This window comes from Dasypus novemcinctus, unplaced genomic scaffold, assembly GCF_030445035.2.
Source record: "Dasypus novemcinctus isolate mDasNov1 unplaced genomic scaffold, mDasNov1.1.hap2 scaffold_356, whole genome shotgun sequence".
NCBI classification, from domain to species: domain Eukaryota; kingdom Metazoa; phylum Chordata; class Mammalia; order Cingulata; family Dasypodidae; genus Dasypus; species Dasypus novemcinctus.
In genome coordinates, this window is record NW_026688320.1 from 72851 (window position 1) to 91560 (window position 18710).

Here is an 18710-nt window from a genome sequence, read left to right on the forward strand (position 1 = left end):
CGACCGAGCAAGCCGCCGCAGTTGGCGCCCAACGTGGGGCAAGGCAACTCCACCACAGCCTCACTCCATAACCTGGCGCCCCCCCCTCCTCTCTTCTCACCGTGGGACTTCTCTCGTGCAACATTGCTGCTACCTGAGCCTTGGCTACCTCATATGATCCACGGCGGTCTGGGAGAATCGCTGGATGGCTTTCTCCTTCCATGTCGGGGGCTTATACCGACCCGCTATGAATAAGAGGAGCCTTGGATTTCTCGGGAGCGTGCGCTTGCACGTCTGAAGTAATCCTACCACAGCCCTACCCCCTCCTCTCTTCTCACCTTGGGACTTCTCTCGTGCAACATTGCTGCTACCTGAGCCTTGGCTACCTCATACGATCCACGGCGGTCTGGGAGAATCGCTGGATGGCTTTCTCCTTCCATGTCGGGGGCTTATACCAACCCGCTATGATTAAGAGGAGCCTTGGATTTCTCGGGAGCACGCGCTTGCACGTCTGAAGTAACCCTACCATAGCCCTACGCTCTCCTCTCTTCTCACCCCTATCTTTTCGCTCTGCATTGCTGCTCCTGAACCTTGGTGACCTCATATGATCCACAGCGGTCTGGGAGAATCGCTGGATGGCTTTCTCCTTCCATGTCGGGGGCTTATACCGACCCGCTATGATTAAGAGGCACCAATAAAACTCTCAGGAGCGCGTGCCTGAGCACCTCCACCCCTGCCTTCACCTCTGCCTCCTCCCCTCCGTGCTTGCTCCACTGCTCATCGTCCCACCCTCCCCTCGTCGGGGCCTTCTCATGGCCCGCGACCACCGTTGGAGCCCCACCGGCTCCGACCCCTCATCTCACCGCGCACCTTGGCTCCCATCGCCACGCTCTCAAGGTAAGGGCCCCTTTTCTTATCGGCTCCAAAAGGCCATTAGCAATGGGTAACATCCTATCTGCTAAGCAAGCCCCGCAAGTTCGGGCTCTCGCCAGTCTCCTAGACACTCACCGGTGTAAGATCTCTTTGAAACAGCTCCAAGTATATTGGGACCTTCTTCTCCCCTTTAATCCCTGGCTTACCACGTGTCAGCTTTGGGACCCGGACACCTATACTCGCCTTATAGATAGGGTCACTTTTGCTGTGGAGCAGGAAGGTAAAAGATTCCCTCCTGGCTTATTACAGGCAACATAAAGTCCAGAAAAAAATCTTGAAGGGTATAATCTATGATATGCTATATAAAAAAAGGATTTAAAAGCAGCTATACCAAGAAAGTAAGAATTATGAGTCAACTGTAAATAAATTATATATTTCTGTTAATGTGTTGTAATTGTTCTGTGTTTGTCTGTCTGTTCGTTCAATGTCAACATATATCGTGATACCTCCGGATGGTAAATATAAATTACTAGAAATCTTTAAAAGAGCTCTATTCAAATGGCCAAAAAATAAATAAGCGCTTATATTAATACTTAAGTTTATTATATTAATACATAAGTTTAAATGTTAATAAGATATCTACAATTTTAAAAAAAAAATTGTAAGTCTTAATTAACAAAATTAACTGTACGACTTCATAAAAAGTTGTTCTTGCCTAGATTAAAATGAATAACTTATTTTTCTTCACAGGATAATATAAAGAATGTAAAACTTATATGAATATTAAAAAGGTTAAAAGTTTGTAAAAATGCTAACGGAAATGTAATAAGTTTTGCAAAAAGACGTATTTTGTCCTAAAGTAAGATGGCTAATTTTTCATAAACTCTTTGAAATTTAATTTGCATGCGGCAAGTGTAAAAGGTATTGTGATAACTTTACGTAAGGTAATGTGCTCTGTAGAGATAAAATTTATCTTCAATAGTTTACATTAAGGTATTAAATGGCTAATTCCAAAAGGTCATTCTTAAATATATATATATAAAACTGAATTGATGATAATAATAATAAAAGGTAATTTTATAACAGGAAAGATTAACAGCAACCAAGCTCCCCTGCCAACTTGCTTTTAGGAAACGGTTTCTAATATTGCATGCTACTAAGTATTTAAAGAAAAGTTATTCTTAAGGAAACAGAAGATGATTTTGTCTTTGCAGCCATTGTCTATTTAGCAACACCCCTCGCTATCGGCCTAGCCACTGTTGCGCCGGACGATTGGAACCTTAAACAAAGACTCCTCCTCACTGTCATCTTCCTATCTATCGTTACTGTACAATACTAATACATACTGTTGATAACAGTGTATATATGGAAAAATATACCAAAGGTACAATATGTACCATAGTTAGTGTTAATAGTCTAATCATGTCCTGTCAAAATCTGTAACAAATATTCCATAACAGTGTAAGTTGTCAGTGGATGGGTGACGTATGTGAATTTTGCACATTATGCATGATTGTTTTGTAAGCTCACAACTTCTCTAATAAAAATTTTTAAAGATGAGAAAAAAGAATGATTTCTGAATAGAGAACTATCCTCAAAACTGGAAGAACTGGTAAAAGAAGGGCAAATTAAACCCAAAAGGAGCAAAAGGAAGGAAATAACAAAGCTTGAAATGGAGATGAATTAAATGGAGAATCAAAAAACAATATATGGGAAGTGGACTTTGACCCAGTGGTTAGGGCGTCCGTCTACCACATGGGAGGTCTGCGGTTCAAGCCCCGGGCCTCCTTGACCTGTGTGGAGCTGGCCCATGTGCAGTGCTGATGCGCGCAAGGAGTGCCGTGCATCATAGGGGTGTCCCCCGCATAGGGAAGCCCCACGCACAAGGAGTGCACCCATGGGGAGAGCCGCCCAGCGCGAGGGAGGGAGCAGCCTGCCCAGGAATGGTGCCGCCCACACTTCCCGTGCCGCTGACGACAACAGAAGCGGACAAAGAAACAAGACGCAGCAAATAGACACCAAGAACAGACAACCAGGGAGGGGGGGGGAATTAAATAAATAAATAAATCTTTAAAAAAAAAAAAAAGAAAGTCTTAGCAAGTTTTAAAACAAAGTGATAGCTGTGTTGGACTTTAACTTTTTGCAACAAACTAGCAGTGTTTGGGATTGCTGCATACTAGTGTTGTTACTTTAATCTATGATAAGAGGTTGTTTTTGTGACACATACTCTTTTATTATAATTAAAACCATGAATAACCACACTGTACTTCTCTTTAATATTATGCTGAAATATTGATAACTTTATACACTTTTAAGCATTTATAGAAACCTTTTGCTCATATGACTTTAATTAATAGAGGGTTTAAGGGAAGAAAAAACTTGTTAATTTTATAACACTGTAAAACACCTTTTATTTACTTATAACATATTAAAAGAACTTAATTATTACTTTAATTTTTCTTTCAAGGTAAAAGAACAAATCTCTTATAATTAGTTTGGAATAAAAGGCTACTGTTCAGGATTAGGTTTTGAGAAAGCAGTTTTGAACATTATGTTCCTTTAAAAGAGATAAAACTTTCCTTTCTTGGAACACTGAGGAAATGATAAGCAGAAGAAGCACAAGAAGCTATTTTGATAAGACAGACTTTCTTTGTATACTGATTATTGAGGATAAGAACTTTTACCAAAACAGATTAATGATGAGAGGCCTTGAGAAAGAATAAAAATTTTCAACTTTGCATCAGCATACTACTTGATACTAAAGCCTTTAAAATTTTATAGATAGACCCATCAAATCTTATTCAACTTTAACTATAAAATTTCCTTTTTCACGAACCTTCTGCACTTTTAGTGGTCACTCAGGTTTTGCTCCATATTTTACCCTTTCTTAATAACCAATCATTTTATCTTAGGACAAAATTATCCCGTTTCCTTAATAGTAAAAATACATTCCATATAGCCTACATACAAAGTTATCAAGCAAACTTTTTATAACATAATACCGTGAACACTAAATGAGCTTGTTAACATAATGAACTTTACTTTAAATACTTAGTAGCATGCAATATCAGAAACAGTTTCCTAAAAGCAAGTTGTCAAGGGAGGCTGGCTGCAGCCAAGCTTCCCTGTTAGAAAATTACTTTTTATTATTATTATTATTAATTCAGGTTTGTTTTATAATGACCTTTTGGAAATAGCCACTTAAACACTTTAATTTAAATAATGCTTTATAAGACCTTTTATAATTATTTATAACCATATAGACTATAATTATATCATTTTTAGACAAATTTTATCTTTACAGAACACATTCCCTTACTTAAAGTTATCACAATACCTTCTACAACTTGCCACATGCAAATTAAGTTTCAAGAGTTTATGAAAAATTAGCCATCCTACTTTAGGACAAAACACACCCCCTTGCAAAACCCATTAAATTTCAGCTAGCATTGCCACAAACACCCAACTCTTTAACATTCATTCAAGTTTCGCATCCCCCACACCACCCTGCAAAGAAAAACAAGCCATTCATTTCAATCTAGGCAAAAACCATCCCCTATGAAAAGGCAAAGTAATTTTGTTAATCAAGACTTACAATTTTTATCATTGTAGATATCTTATTAACATTTAAACTTATGTATTAATATAATTAACTTAACTATTAATATAAGTGCTTATTTAATTTTTGGCCATTTGAATAGAGCTCTTTTAAAAATTTCTACTAATTTATATTTACCATCCGGAGGTATCACAATATACACTGACATTGAATGAACAGACAAACACAAAACAATTACAACACATTAACAGAAACATACAATTTATTTACAATTGACTCATAATTCTTACTTTCTTGGTATAGCTGCTTTTAAATCCTCTGTTATATATCACATTTTAGATTGTACCTTTTCAGATTTCTTCTGGAATTCATGTCGCCTGTAATATGCAAGCTTGTGCTTGGAAACATTATTAGTTATCAGCAATCAGTTAAAATAACTTGAGCAGCATAAATATAGTTAAGTTTTTATTTTGCAGTTTAGACAGACCATTAACACACATTTTTGGATTATTACTGTAAGACTATACTGAGACTTGAAGTTCTGGAGAAAACTATTGATTTAAAACTGAAAATTCCTTTTAGACCTTGATACAAACTTCATACTAATTTTATTATCTTGGTTAAGTAAGCCCAATCAGAATTAGCATGGAAACAAAACAAAACACAAATTTTGCCACATTTTTCTCTCTTTCCAGTGGCTTAACTATATTAGCCCTCACTAGCCCAGAGCTACATTGTCATGTAGACAGCAGGGAGTTTGAAGAGTTGTGAAAGGGATTGGCATTCGCTGGAGCAAAGTTGATTGCCTCATAAGCTTGTTTGGGTTTCGGGGCCTGTAGCTGGCCTCATGTTCCATTTCCCTGATGGGGAGGGAGAGGTTGACCCTGCATGTTGATTTGGGACCAACAGCCACTAGCCCAGTGCTGGCTGCAGCAGCAATGAGGACAGACTTTAGGGGCACTACTAGGCTTTTTGTTAATACCGGGGGTGGGACAGTCTTGGGTGAAATGGCCAGGATCACCGCACTTAAAACAAGTTCTTATTTGCTGCGGCTGTAAAACCTCTTTTAAAGCAGTGGCCGTAGCAAGGCCTTGTTGGTAGGTGGGGCCAATTTCAGAACAAAGCCTGATGTAACCAGACAAGTCCTCCTTCTTTCTATAAGGTCTAACTGTGGCCTGACAAGCTGCATTCACATTTTCAAAGGCAATTTGCTTTACATAGTCTGTTTCTGTATTGATATCACCAAACAGTCTTTCTGCAGCCATGCACAATCTGCCTACAAAATCTGAAAAGGGTTTCTCTGGCCCCTGCTTAATATTAGTGAGGGAGGAGGCAGGGCGTTCTTTTGTGAGCAACCTTTTGCAGGCCCTAAGGGCTGCAGTTTGAATTTGGGTGAATAGGCCAGGGTTATAATTCATATGCTGTACAGTGCCTTCATAATCTCCTGAGCCTGTTACAGAGCAGTGGGCCCATAGGTGGAGGCGGCAGTTTTAAGCTCTTTTAAAGATTTAAAGGGGAAAGTGGAATGCACACGAACTATCTTCACCTCACCATCTGCCTCATTATCTGCCTCATTGTTTTGCCCCTCGATTTGCCTTTTGGTGATCCGGATATGCAAAAAAAGGGGGGGATTTTTCACTGCAGGGGATGCATGCCTGGGTGGCCTTTCTAAGCAGGCGCAGGTGGGTGGGAAGTTGATAAAAGGATTGTGGTTAACTGCCTTTCTGCATTTATGGTGTTGTAATCCTTTTAGCTGCTGTAGCTCCTTTATGAGTTGTAAATGCCCCCTTCCTGTGGAAACCAGGGATAAACTTCTTTTAGGAACGCAAAGAATTTAGAGAGTTCTTTAACATTAACCTTTACTCCTCTTGTCCTAAGTGGGGCCTGCAGGCCAGACAGGAAAAGGGAACAATTATTAGAGGATGCCTGCCCCATCCTCGCCGATCACTTACCGAGCCTTCAGAAGATAGGCAGTCTTCTGAAGGTCTCTTCCGCCCAAGCTGATAGCTCAGGCCTTCTGCCCAAGCTGATGGCTTAGGTCTTCCACCCAATCTGATTGCTCAGGTCTTCTGCCCAAGCCGATGGCTTAGGTCTTCTGTCCAAGCTGATTGCTCAGGTCTTCCGCCCAAGAATTCTCAGGTCTTCCAAGTTCGCGTAGATCACCTGGCCAGGTTTTCCGTTGTGTTGGCATATCAAGAGTACTTCATTCCTGGCCCCACCCACGTAGGGCACCGCTTGCCCAATCTGGCGGGGGTGGATTCCAGGGGCCTGTGGGAAGAAGTGGGGGCAGGGGATGAGAAGAATGGAGGCAAGACAGGATTCTGATCAAGCCTCATTTATTGGGGGTAGAACATGGGAATGTATACTGAGGGAAGGGAAAGTGTCCATGGGTGATAGGCTGGTCTTGTGGGTGGCAGGTGTCCAAGGAGGGAATTGGCTGAAAGTTCATGCTGGGTCTGCAGAATTTCATGCCTTGCGCATGCATGCTGCTGTGGTTACCAGAGTTGTGGCGGGAAGGGGAGAACAAAGAAACAAGGAGGAAGAAGAAGAAGGAAATGGCGGGCCAGGGCTGAGGTAGTTGTGAAATCCGCTCATGTTGTTGGAGGCTGTAAATAGATTTCACAGCGGGTGGCTCCCCACAATTAACCACTCTTTAGGGGAAGGATAGTTGGGAGATGCCTACCAAAAGATCTCAGAAGATGGAAGTGTTAAAATGGCAGTGTTGTTTCATAAACCATATGGTAGTGGATTTATGCTTGAGCACCATTATTCCTGATCAGATTAGGACTTAGCTAATTGCCATCAAAATGGATTTGAGAAACACATACTGCAGAAAAAGGTTGACTCCCAAAGTTAGTTGCCAGGCTTATTCATGGGGGCTTTGACTTTACTAGTGCTTCCTATATGTTTTTATAAAATCACCATCTGAACAGACCCTATTCAACATCACAGTATCCTCATACTTTTCTTTTCTACAATTGCAGGGGAACTCCAGAGCAAGTGAAAAAGTAGGTGTTCTGGGCTCATCCAATGTCTGATGAGAAAACAAATATAAGAGACTCGGGCTTCAAACTAGAGACTCAGGCTAATCACAGCATCATGGTGAGATGAGGATTAGGGGTATGATGAAGGGTTTCCATGGAGGAAATGTGCCCTTGTTACGACATTCTGTGGTAATGGCTGTGATCTCTCTAAGTTGTGCAAGTTTTGCATGCAAGGGGGTTTGCAGGTACTCTAGTTTTAGTTTCTGTGGTGTAATTTTTAGTTTGTCTCTGAGCAAAAGGGGTGACCATAAGCAGCTCCCTAGATGTTAGGTGCCATTTACACTGGACAATTACCAGGGACAGTTTTCTCAAATACAACCCATCACCACAGCATGCTCTATGTATATGACCTTGTTCTGTCCTCACCACAGCTGGATCTGGGGTTTGCTTTCTATGATGGCAAAAAGATGTAAAAGTGAGGTGCAGATGTGAACTCACTCTTGCACTGCTAAAGGGAAGGTCATAAATGTGAACTCAGCCATGTGTCATAATACTGTGACCTACAGACATGAACTTACCACACAACCATATGCTTGCTAGAAACCATGCAAGAGAGTTCTAGCACATGTGTATGTACCTACACCCTAATTACCTGGGCCTACAAAGAGACCAAAACTGCCCATCATTATAAAGTAGCCTCCATAGTCACATGGCCTAGGGAAGTTAGCTGTCCAGAATATTACAGACTTTGGCATAGTTATTAGTACCCAAAGCACACAGTACTCCCACATGCAAATGAGCAGCTCAAAATTCTGAGTTGTGTGGCAATACATAGGATAACATGGTCAATCCCAAGAGGGCTGAGGACACAGCTCAGCAAGTCACCAAAAGCAGACAGGCAGGAAGTGGCTGTGGCTCAATCAGTTGGGCTCCTGTCTACCATACAGCATGAACCCAGGGCCTCTTTGTAAAGGCAGGCTCAGCCACATGCTGCAGAGAGCTACTGGCCCAGGTGCCATGGAATGCCACGAGCCCGCAAGCACTGCAGAAGGTATCCAGGCCTGCAAGCACCATGGGGCGCCAAGTCAGCAAGGTGACATAACAAAAAGGGAGACAAGCAAAAAAACACAGAAGAGCATGCAGCAAATCGACACAGAGCAGACAGCAAGCAAGCCACAAAGCGGGGGGGAGGGGAAAATAAATAAGTAAAAATACAGACACAGAAGAACGCACTGTGAATGGACACAAAGAACTGAGAGCAAGCAAAAAAAAAGCTGCAAAGGGGTGATTAAAAATACATATATATTAAGAAAAAGCAGATAGGCATTGAGAAGACAATACAGTGCATTTGATAACATCATCCCAAATGACACCATAGATGCTCAAATCATGAGTCAACACAATACTGTCACTGAAAAATAAGAACTCAGGAACATCATCATTCTTAACCTGGTTTCTAAAACCCTTCTTGAAACATTCTTAAACAGCTGTCTTTATGGGTGTTGGCACTCAATCTAGGCAGCCCTCTATAATGAGCATCCCAGAGTTGATGGCCAATAATGAACAAACAATATTTCAATGAATTAACAAAGGGGGTTGCAAAGAAAGACTGGAAGAAAATCCATATGATTAATAAGCAGTGACATTTAAATGTTAATATTTTAGATCATCAATCTTCTACAATTGATTATGTTTATTACAATATGATACTGAATAAATGCAATGGAATGTACAATGTAGGCTGGAATCTAGACCACCAAAAAAAAGTTGCTTTTAATCAAGTGGAAATTCCTGTGGAACAAATGGTAAATGTAGCATCAGTACATGTATATCCAAGGAGCTGAATTTGTTGGATTTGTCAAGAGGATACTGGCAATTTAGGTGAGATACACTATAGAGAGGAGATGTGATAGTACTAAGCCACTGGGCCACAGCATGTATTTTTGTGCCATTTGTACACTGGGTATGGCCAATTGCTTTAGGCTTCCATTAGCTACAAAGCTGGGGACACTGAGTTTTGTTTCTTTCCTCCTACTCTCCCTGCCATCTTTCTTTCATGATGGAAGGCCCCACAGCAGCAAACATCATGCTTGTTAAATTACCATCTCTACAAAATTTAGCATCTTGTCCAAGGCCATAAATTTCTTTAGCAATTCATAAGCAACCCACACCACTGCATATTTCACATATATTAACCTGTAAAATCCTCACCAGAATCATTCTTGCAATGATGTACACTCTCCCCATCCCTTACATGAAGATTCTGAGGGGCATTGATTAATGACCCAAGACTTCAAATTCCTAAGTGGTAGAGTCAAATATTCTACCACTAATATCTGTGATAGTGCTACCTATCACAATATATACTAATATTGTGATAGTATATTACAATATACCAATATTGTGAGCTATCACTTACATCACAGGCATGATTTATTAGTGACAATGAAGGAGTTTCCATCATCTGTATATATGCATGTGCCTTAGACAGTTCTTAAACACTGCACTTATATATTTGATATACTCAGGGGTCATATAACCCAGGGTTGCATTAGTTGCATTTTACCAAATCTTTTAGTTATTAGTTTGAAAAGCAAGAGAAAGCCCAAAATGTTTCTGGTAAATTCTGAGACTTGTGAGGCATCAGTAGAACAAGTTGCCAATCTCTGCCAATGTTGGGTCACAGCTCAGTGCATGGCCCAAGTAGACAGGTATTGGGGAGATATTTTCATCTACTTGATGACTTTATTGCCACAGCCATTAAAATGATCATTCTGTGAGTACACATTTGGAGGAACAGTAACCAGGAAGTAATCAAACTCCATCTTAGTCATAAGCTTCATGTTCATCACTCTCATTGCCACATTCCTGCATAGGTGGGATAAAGAATCAATGCTCAACCTCTCAATACAGTTAATCCAAATTAACTGTCCCACAGTGGGCTGGTTCATGTAAGCATGGAGAGTCACATCACTCAGTGAATACAAAAATACAGTAATGAAAAGAAAGAATGAAGGAAAAATATAAGTTGAACATGTTACTTTTAAATGGTAATGCTTCAGTATAATGACAAGCTCTATAAAGACTATCCTTATGACACATCTCAGTGACTCAATACAAAGAATAATTTACCTAGAATTATATCCAGTCCACCAATACACACAAAGAAAAATACTACACAACAAATGAGTATTTTAGTAGCAGCATTTTGTAGTAGTGGAGATTGAAATGATCTTGTGAAGTACAAAAGGACACTACAATTAGCTTTGATTCAAAAGAGGAAGGAAGAGTGATAGGACTCTGAGGGAATAGCATCTATTTCATACTATTTGTGGGTTGGATATATCATGTTGTTCTTGGATGCCTTAAGCTACATAGCCAAACATTCTTGTTTCTCATTTGTTTCCTGTTCCTCTCCTCCTTTAAAATCCTTCTTCCACCAGAAAGCATGGGCTACCACACATCATTCCAGGCTTATTGCCCTCAGCTCCATATTTTCTTGCCCATTGCAAAGGCATGGCAGCTGCCTGAATAATTTGTGAACAACACCCCTGTAAAGATACTTACTCTGTGTCCTCCCAGCAACCCCCAAGGGTCTGTTAGAGAAGTCCCCTAGAGATAGGGCAGACAAAGACATTTCATCTAACTCAAAGTTAAGGTCACCCTTTCGTTTACTGAAATAAACTTCCTAATTTTAGCTTTCATTAAGATATGAAAATCAGACCAAGTAATTATTCATGATGTATACAATTTCCTTGGTCAGGGGGAGTGTTCATTTGGAGCCTGTTACTAACTTAGCCCTGACACAAGAGGAACCACAAAGAATCACCTGTATGATACAGGGCTAGTTTTTCCTCGTAGGATTAAGATTTTATTTCCAACCTAAATAAATAGGAGAGATGGATCAAACAGGAAAATCCTGTGCATTTCCACACATCTGTTACAGTTACTTTACGGGCATTTCACTGGACCACTTTTTATCATCAGCTTTTCTAAAGGAAGCAACAGAGTAAAATATTTGTGCAAACATAAACAGCATGGTCCAATCCTCAGTGTTTTCATTTCTCTAATTGTAAGTGGCTTCAGGAGTAAGTGCAAATGGTGATATTGGTTACACGTTAAGAAAAAAAAATCTAGATAATTTAACCACAAGGTTTTTCATGCTTACTTTACTGTGGAGAGAAGCCTGCTTTCAGCTTCCATGGGGACATAAGAAATAGGAATGTGCTTCTGTTTAAGGTGAAGACAAATGGCCATGTACTACAGTACTTGGAAGCAGCTGTGTTCCCATTAGGTGGTTTGGGATTTTGCTCATATTCCACCACAGTTGCACATTTTACATATATTTGCACAGTCAATGGTCAAACTATAACACTGGGCTTCAAAAGGGGCAGGAGGAGTGGTAAGAATCTCTCATTGAACAAACTGCTGCAGTTTAGTCCCTTTGCAGGGTTAGTTCCTGCTAAACACCAGTGACAGCTTCCCTTGCTATTGCTGCCCCTCCATGGTGTGGTTCTTCCTCTCCTCAGCAGCTCACTTGTGCTTGCTGATTACCTGCCTCATAGACCCTAATCCCTGCTCCAAATAAGGCCTCATGACCAATCCAGGAGGAACACACCCAAGGTACTGACTGTGACTCCGTGTCCTCCAAGATCCTCCTGAAGGCCAGCTGGAATAGTTTCTAAGTGCCAGGGCAGAGAGCATGCACCATTTACTTCAAGGTGAGGTCAACTTTCTTCATCTGAGTTAGAACTGAGCCATTCTTCATTTCTTCCTTTTCCCATCTAATTCAGACATGAAAATTTGATCCTGTGCACTAGAGGTGGGAAGTACAAATGTCTGGTGGGTCAGTGATTAGTGGGCATCTCTTAGCTAATCACTATGTCAAGGGTAAAATCACAAAAGGCAGCATCAAGTTATTAACTATATGGTAGAAAAATATATTCTACTTGGGTTAAAAATTTTGGACTTAGTAATCAAAATGGACTTGAGAGATACATCATCCAGGACAAGCTTCTGTCTTTTCCTGATGTGTCTCCTTTCCTTGAGTTCTTTCCCATCCTGTATTCTAAAGTCACCAAGTGGACATAAGCTTCTGATATCACTATACAGTGATTTCTGATCCTTACAGTGCTTTCTTTTTTTTAATGAGCATTTATTTTTATTGTATTTTTTGTAGACACAGACCACAAAAAATGTTACATTAAAAAATATAAGAGGTTCCCACATACCCCCCCCACACACCCTCCTCCAAGGTCAACAACTTCCTTCATCACTGCAGCACATCCATTGCATTTGGTGAATACATCTGGGAACACTGCTGCACCACATGGATTATAGTTCACACTGTAGTTCACACTCTCCCCCAGTACATTCAGTGGGTTATGCCAGGATATATAATGTCCAGCATCTGTCCCTCCAATATTTTCTTTGTAATTGCAGCCAGCCCATAGAGAAAGCAACAATGGTAAGTATTCTGAAATCTCACTAGCTGAGGAAAAAAATCCACATAGTGAAAAAAAAAAAAGGGGGGGGTCCTTCCATGCTAGTTTAGTCTCAAGAAGTCCCTGATTATAGCCTCCTGGTAGGAAGGAGAATTGGGGTGTGGTGAAAACTGCGGCTATTCCAGGTAAGACAACAATTATGTTTCCTGAGAAGCTGTGTTCTCTTTCTTTGGCATTAGTCTGTGTGCACCAGAGTGGCACATGATGAAATGAAAACAGACATATGTGGCCATTCATTAACATATGAGACAGGGAAGACTTGAGAAGGTGTACAAAGTATTCAGAGCTGCACATCTAGTGAAAACAGACCCAGGCACTGGAGATATTAGAGGCTTAGATTCCTAAACCACACACTTTCTTCATGCCTCTTCTGCCTGGCAGGGTCTCTAAAGTTCTAGTATGAATTTGTCAACATTTCCTATTTTAATTCCTGGTCCTGAGCCCCACAAGGTCAGTGCATGTACAGCAGATTGCAATTTTTGCAGATTTTCAAAAGCCCAGTATCCATTTGTGCTAGTAGTTATGATATGGACAATAGAGAGAACATATTCACCCTTGTAAAATGATCTCCAGGACAGCTACCCAGAGTCTAGCACTAGGTCCATTCTTTGTACTCACCTTAGTGTGTGTGTCCAGTCAACATTTCAGGGTGATAAGATTTGAGAAGAATGCTGTAACTTTTGAGCTAAATGAGGCAGTGAGAAGTTGAGGGCTGATTCCTTCACCTCTTCTTCCACATTTGCAAACTGCTTGCAACATCTCATTGGAGGCCTGGGACTCCAGAGAGCACAGGGAATGTCTCAGGACCCAGGCTAGGGAGCTGGGATTCCTATGGTAGCCAGCACGGCCTCAGGTAGAGAAGAGAGGGTGGAGGCCTTATTTTAATAATGTTCCTATGGATGCTTGTGTTCCTAAAAGACTGACTTGTGGATCAGAGGTACATCTCCACCAGAAGCAAAGATGATGACAATCCAGGTAGGTAACAATTCTCAAGAAAGGATCTAATGGAGAGGATTCCAGATCAGTAGTTATACCTGGTGCCAAATCCAAAATGCTGGATTAGGAATTAAACCTACATTTCATCACATTTAAGAAAGGCTTGATTCCAGCTGCCCCTTCAGTGCTAAAAAACCCTAGCAGGTTTTTGTAGGACTTCTGTGAATGGGCTGCTGGATGGCTTCACACACTGGCTCTCCAAATCCTACTCAGCTGGAGTCCTGGAATTGAGCAGGCCCAAGAGAAAATCTCTGGACAGCAGGACCACAGCTTCCCTGCTCCTCCCTAAACCAGTGCTGCTGCCAGGCATCTCTGCTATGTCCTTCACACAACATGTGTATCCCTCCCTATACCTTTCCCCAGGCTTGTCAAAGCACCCAAGGTACCCAGTCCTAGAGAGGCTTGATGAAGTCACTTCTTTAATTGGCCATGCATCCTGCATAAACCCTATTATGTCAATTGCAGGACAAGGAAATGTGGGCAAGTTACCTCTAATCTTGTGTTCATCCACCCAAAAGGGTTAGGAAACCTATGGGGGCATTGAGAGGACAAAGGTGTGCCCAATTCCTAAGGTCATCCCAGGCACTTGACAGCCACTTGGTTTGTGAGGTGGGTGGTAGCTCTCTTCCCCAGGATCTGATTCAACTCCAGGTTGCAGAGTTGCCCTGGAGATGGATGAACTGGTAAGTGAACAATTTATTGACTGGAGAGGACAACAATATACACTTGATCATTCCTCCATGTTCTCCTATGGAACAACAACACGAATGGAAATTAAAGCAAATAAGCACTAATTAGGAGACAGAAGAGAGGCAGGGAGGTTCTGAGCCAGGAAAATGGGAAGGAAAGCAATAGCATGCTTAGAAAGACAAGGAGACACTGACTGCTTTCTTAGTGCTCAAGGAAGATATGAGCATTTCTCCCTAAAATTAGAGCATGTGAGGTCTAGAACACAGACCCTATATCTTAGGCAAACCCCACAAGGCAGAAGAGAAGCAATTGAAGCTCAAAATCAGGATGAGATGAGGACAGAATTGTATCCTAGGTGCATGTCATGTTATGACATCAAAAATAGGGGCTTGAGCTCCCCTTTCAACCTGAACTTTCTCCTTTCCTTTTGCAAGGCCACCCCATCACTGTTACAGCATTGTGCATTCAGAAGCATTTTTCACAGATGAAGAAGATTCAGACATAGAGAATGGCAACTTGCATGTAATTTATTTCCTTTCTCCCTATTTTTAAAATCTGTTTCTTATCTGTAAGCATTTCTTTGTAGCTCTTTTATCCATTCTTTATATAATTATCTTGAAGGTCTCTTCCAGGAAGATGAGTTCATACCAATGACAATGTTTTTAAAACATGTCTTCAACTTCCTACCTACTATATTTCTACAATACACTGATTTTTCAACCTACTCTGCACCATGAATCAACTCATGGAATCCATATGGGCCAGACAAGTAGCTGTGCTGGGATCAGAAGCCTGGATCTCCATTATGGGGAAGGGGACTCTGTGAAGTTGGTTCTGGGCTGGGCTATCCCCTCACGGTAGTGATGCTGCACATGCAGCTCTGGAAATGCAAGTCTGCTCTCCTCCCTGCAGCTGTCTACACTCTTTGAGGAGGAGAAGGAGTCTCTTTATGTCAATTGTCTGTTCCTGGAAAGCACAGATGGCATCCAAGATGTAGAAAGAGAAGAACAAGAAGAGGAAATGTTGAGTGTGGTGTGGGTAGAATGAGGAGAAGGGAAACAGGTCAACTAACACTCCACCGATTCTTTACTTTCTCTTGACACTTCAGGAAATCCAGCCTTCTTGAGGAGCTTACTGAAGAGACTGCAAGTGTGGGAGCATGGAGATAGAGGTGAGAATTGGATGGTGAAAATAAGTGCAGACAGGTGAAGGATGCCCTGAGACCCTCACCCCAGGGACTAGAAACCCATTCCACAAAAGTCCTAATTTGCTCAGCTATGGCTCCTTAGTTAAGAGGAGAGAGCTCTAGCCCAGTTTAAGAACAGAGTTTGCCCTCCCAATCCCCTTAAAGTCCACCAGCTCTTCCCCTCTCTATTATTGAGTGTGGTGGATAAAGTGGAGTGTCATTGAGTGCCACCTAGTCAGGTCTCAAGGGAAAAGGTTGAGTTAGATTGTTAGTTTGCCAGGGCTGCTTTACCCAATACCACTGGCTAGTTGGTGTATATGCAGGAATTGACTGCCTAAAAGTTTCAGAGGTTAGAAGTAAACTCTAGGTGTGAGCATGGCCATGATTTCCCTCAAGCTGGTGGCAGTTTGCCAGCAATCCATAACTCCACTTCTCCCTCCATCACCTATCATCTCTTTATATTTGTCCCCTCTGCTCCTGCTCATGAATTTCTCTAGACTTGCTCTCTTCAGGACTCCATGCATAAAGGACTAAAGCCGCCCTGTAGTAGACTGACATCACTTACACCAATAAGATCTAACAGCCCTATTCACAAACGAGTTCACTTCCCTAGGAGTCAAGGTGAGGGTGAAATCATGGCTTTATGGCTGGACCTGACTTGATCCAACAAGAACAGTGATGCTCTGAGGTCCCTCTTAAGCAAGAAGGGTAGCTACTGTGGCCATCTGTTCTCACTGGGACCTCTCAGTTGCCCAAGACATGGGGTTCTCAGCCTCTGCAGTTCTCTACCCAGATACCAGATTAGCTCATGCACCTTTTCTACAGATGCAGGTCTTCAAGATTTCTCTATGTATGTAGAAGTCAAAGAAACAAAACCTGAAGGAAATTTCCCTGCAGAGCTAACTTGGGATGAGAGAAGCAAGGGAGATTTCGCATTACTCATTTCCCCTTATTAAAGATTGCAATTATTAAAATAACTCTATTATACTATAATGAGGAGTGTTTTATAATATCTACATTTTGGAATATATTAATGTAAGAAAATTTGTTTTTGGTATCACAGTATAACTTTTTAAAAATGGAAAATGACAGGTAAGCTTTATGTTTGATTAAGAATGAAACTGTTGATTAGGAAAAGGAAGGTTTTTTTTAATGTGAATCTTTCATGACTGAACTCTGTTGGAAATTTCTAGACAATCTTTGTCACAGACAGCACCCTCTGCAAGGAGCAGCAATAGGAATTCAATGCCTCCTGGATCTGGCTCCCAGGGATATCAGGGACCTAAGGTCACTTCTCCAGGGTCTGAGGTGCCTTCTGGGTCTTGCAACCCACCTCAGGTATTCCAGATTCTGTATTTGTGTTGCAGATCCTACAACTGACAGCTGCAGAGACCTTGACTAGAGGCCTCAGTTTGAGGCTAAGAGGAGCTGGAGATCTCACAGTGTTTGGAGATGCCTCAGTACTCACTCTTCTACTCCACTCAGAATGAGTCAATTTAATGACAGTTCAGTTTTACTTCAAAAGATTAGGCTGTTTTAGAAAGAGGTTAATTTAATTTTACTTATTAAACAATATTTGTATCTTTAATACATGTATATATATAGATACGCACCCTAAACAAAGTTAGCACTATATGAATTATATTTGGTCTCCATAATGGCTCCCAATTCATACTCTCACTCCTAGAATCCTCATTGTTAGTTGAATAATGGTAAATTGAGTGTGTATCATCTATCCTCCTGTCAATGAATTTCAGTAATTTCATTTACTTAACTCTGTTCACTCACGTGGAACATGTCTAGTAGGATAATTGAGTTTCAATGAATTTTTTGCTGTTTTTTCTCTATTTTTTTAATGTTACATTCAAAAAATATGAGGTCCCCATATACCCCCCACTCCCCTCACCCCACTCCTTCCACATCAACAACCTCTTTCATCATCATGGGATATTCACTGCACTTTATGAATACATTTTGGAGCACCGCTGCACCACATGATAATGATTTAAATTGTAGTTTACACTCTCTCCCAGTCCACCCAGTGGCCAATGCCTTTTTTTATTACATTTCTGTGTTGCTGGGTATAAAACCACAAATATTGCTTTCCACAAATATACTGCCCCATTTGCATCTGGCACAAAATATTGTTCTCAAAAATGTTGATGAAATAGTAATTACTTTGTATAATGCATGTATAAGGGTTTTTATATTTTCTTTAATGCGTAATTTTCCTAAAATATGCCTTGCATTTAGCCTTTCTTAGTCAGTGCTCAGTGTGCACTTTTGATATGCAGCTTCAAAGAATTTCATATCAAACAAAGGAATTGTAATTTTTAGTATTTCTTTCAAGTCTTTCAACTGGTTTTCTGGTTCAGACATTCTATACCATTCCTCATTGTATTAACTCAGGGTTCTCTATGGAAACAGAATCAACAAGAGATATCTGTAAAGAGTATGAGATCTTATAAAATTCTCTCATGTATAGTGGGGATGCACAAATCCAGATTCTGTAGGCAGGCTGCAAAGCCAGGGGCTCTGATGAAAGTCCCACGAAGTTCCCAGGAGACGCTGGCTGTCCAAAGAGGAGCTGGGAAATTTTCTCTCAATGCTGAATCACTTCCCCTTTTTAAGGCATTCAGTTGATTACATAAAGCATCACACATTGCTGAAGGCAATCTCCCTGGTAGACTGTAGACATAATCAGCCATCTATGCAGTAAACTCACTGATGACTTAAGTCCACAAATGCCCTTATATTACAATTAGCCCAGTGCTTGCTTAACCAAAAAAGTGGGCACACATTCTGGCCAAGTTGACATATTAACATAACCATCACACTCACCTGTTGACTTCTCTTTCAAATCTTTAACATTCTACACTCAATATCTTTTCAGCACTTTCCACTTATTACCTTCTCTTTCTACTTAAGCGTTGTCACCC

At 40.9% G+C, this 18710-nt stretch overlaps 2 long non-coding RNA genes across 4 annotated transcripts in view; one reads left to right on the forward strand and one right to left on the reverse strand.

Moving 5' to 3' along the window:
• LOC131277734 (uncharacterized) overlaps nt 1-6865 on the reverse strand; it is a 32660-nt gene extending 25795 nt beyond the window's left edge. For 2 of the 3 annotated variants that reach the window (XR_009184847.2, XR_009184849.2), the window contains exon 1: nt 6364-6865. This is a non-coding gene — a long non-coding RNA (uncharacterized lncRNA). The remainder of the gene's footprint in view (nt 1-6363) is intronic. The other variant, XR_009184848.2, reaches the window with a different exon arrangement.
• An 8213-nt stretch (nt 6866-15078) lies between these two features.
• On the forward strand, nt 15079-15777 carry LOC131277735 (uncharacterized). Its single transcript, XR_009184850.2, has 3 exons — nt 15079-15107; nt 15498-15607; nt 15694-15777. It is a non-coding gene; the product is annotated as an uncharacterized lncRNA (long non-coding RNA).
• Nucleotides 15778-18710: the final 2933 nt, after the last annotated feature.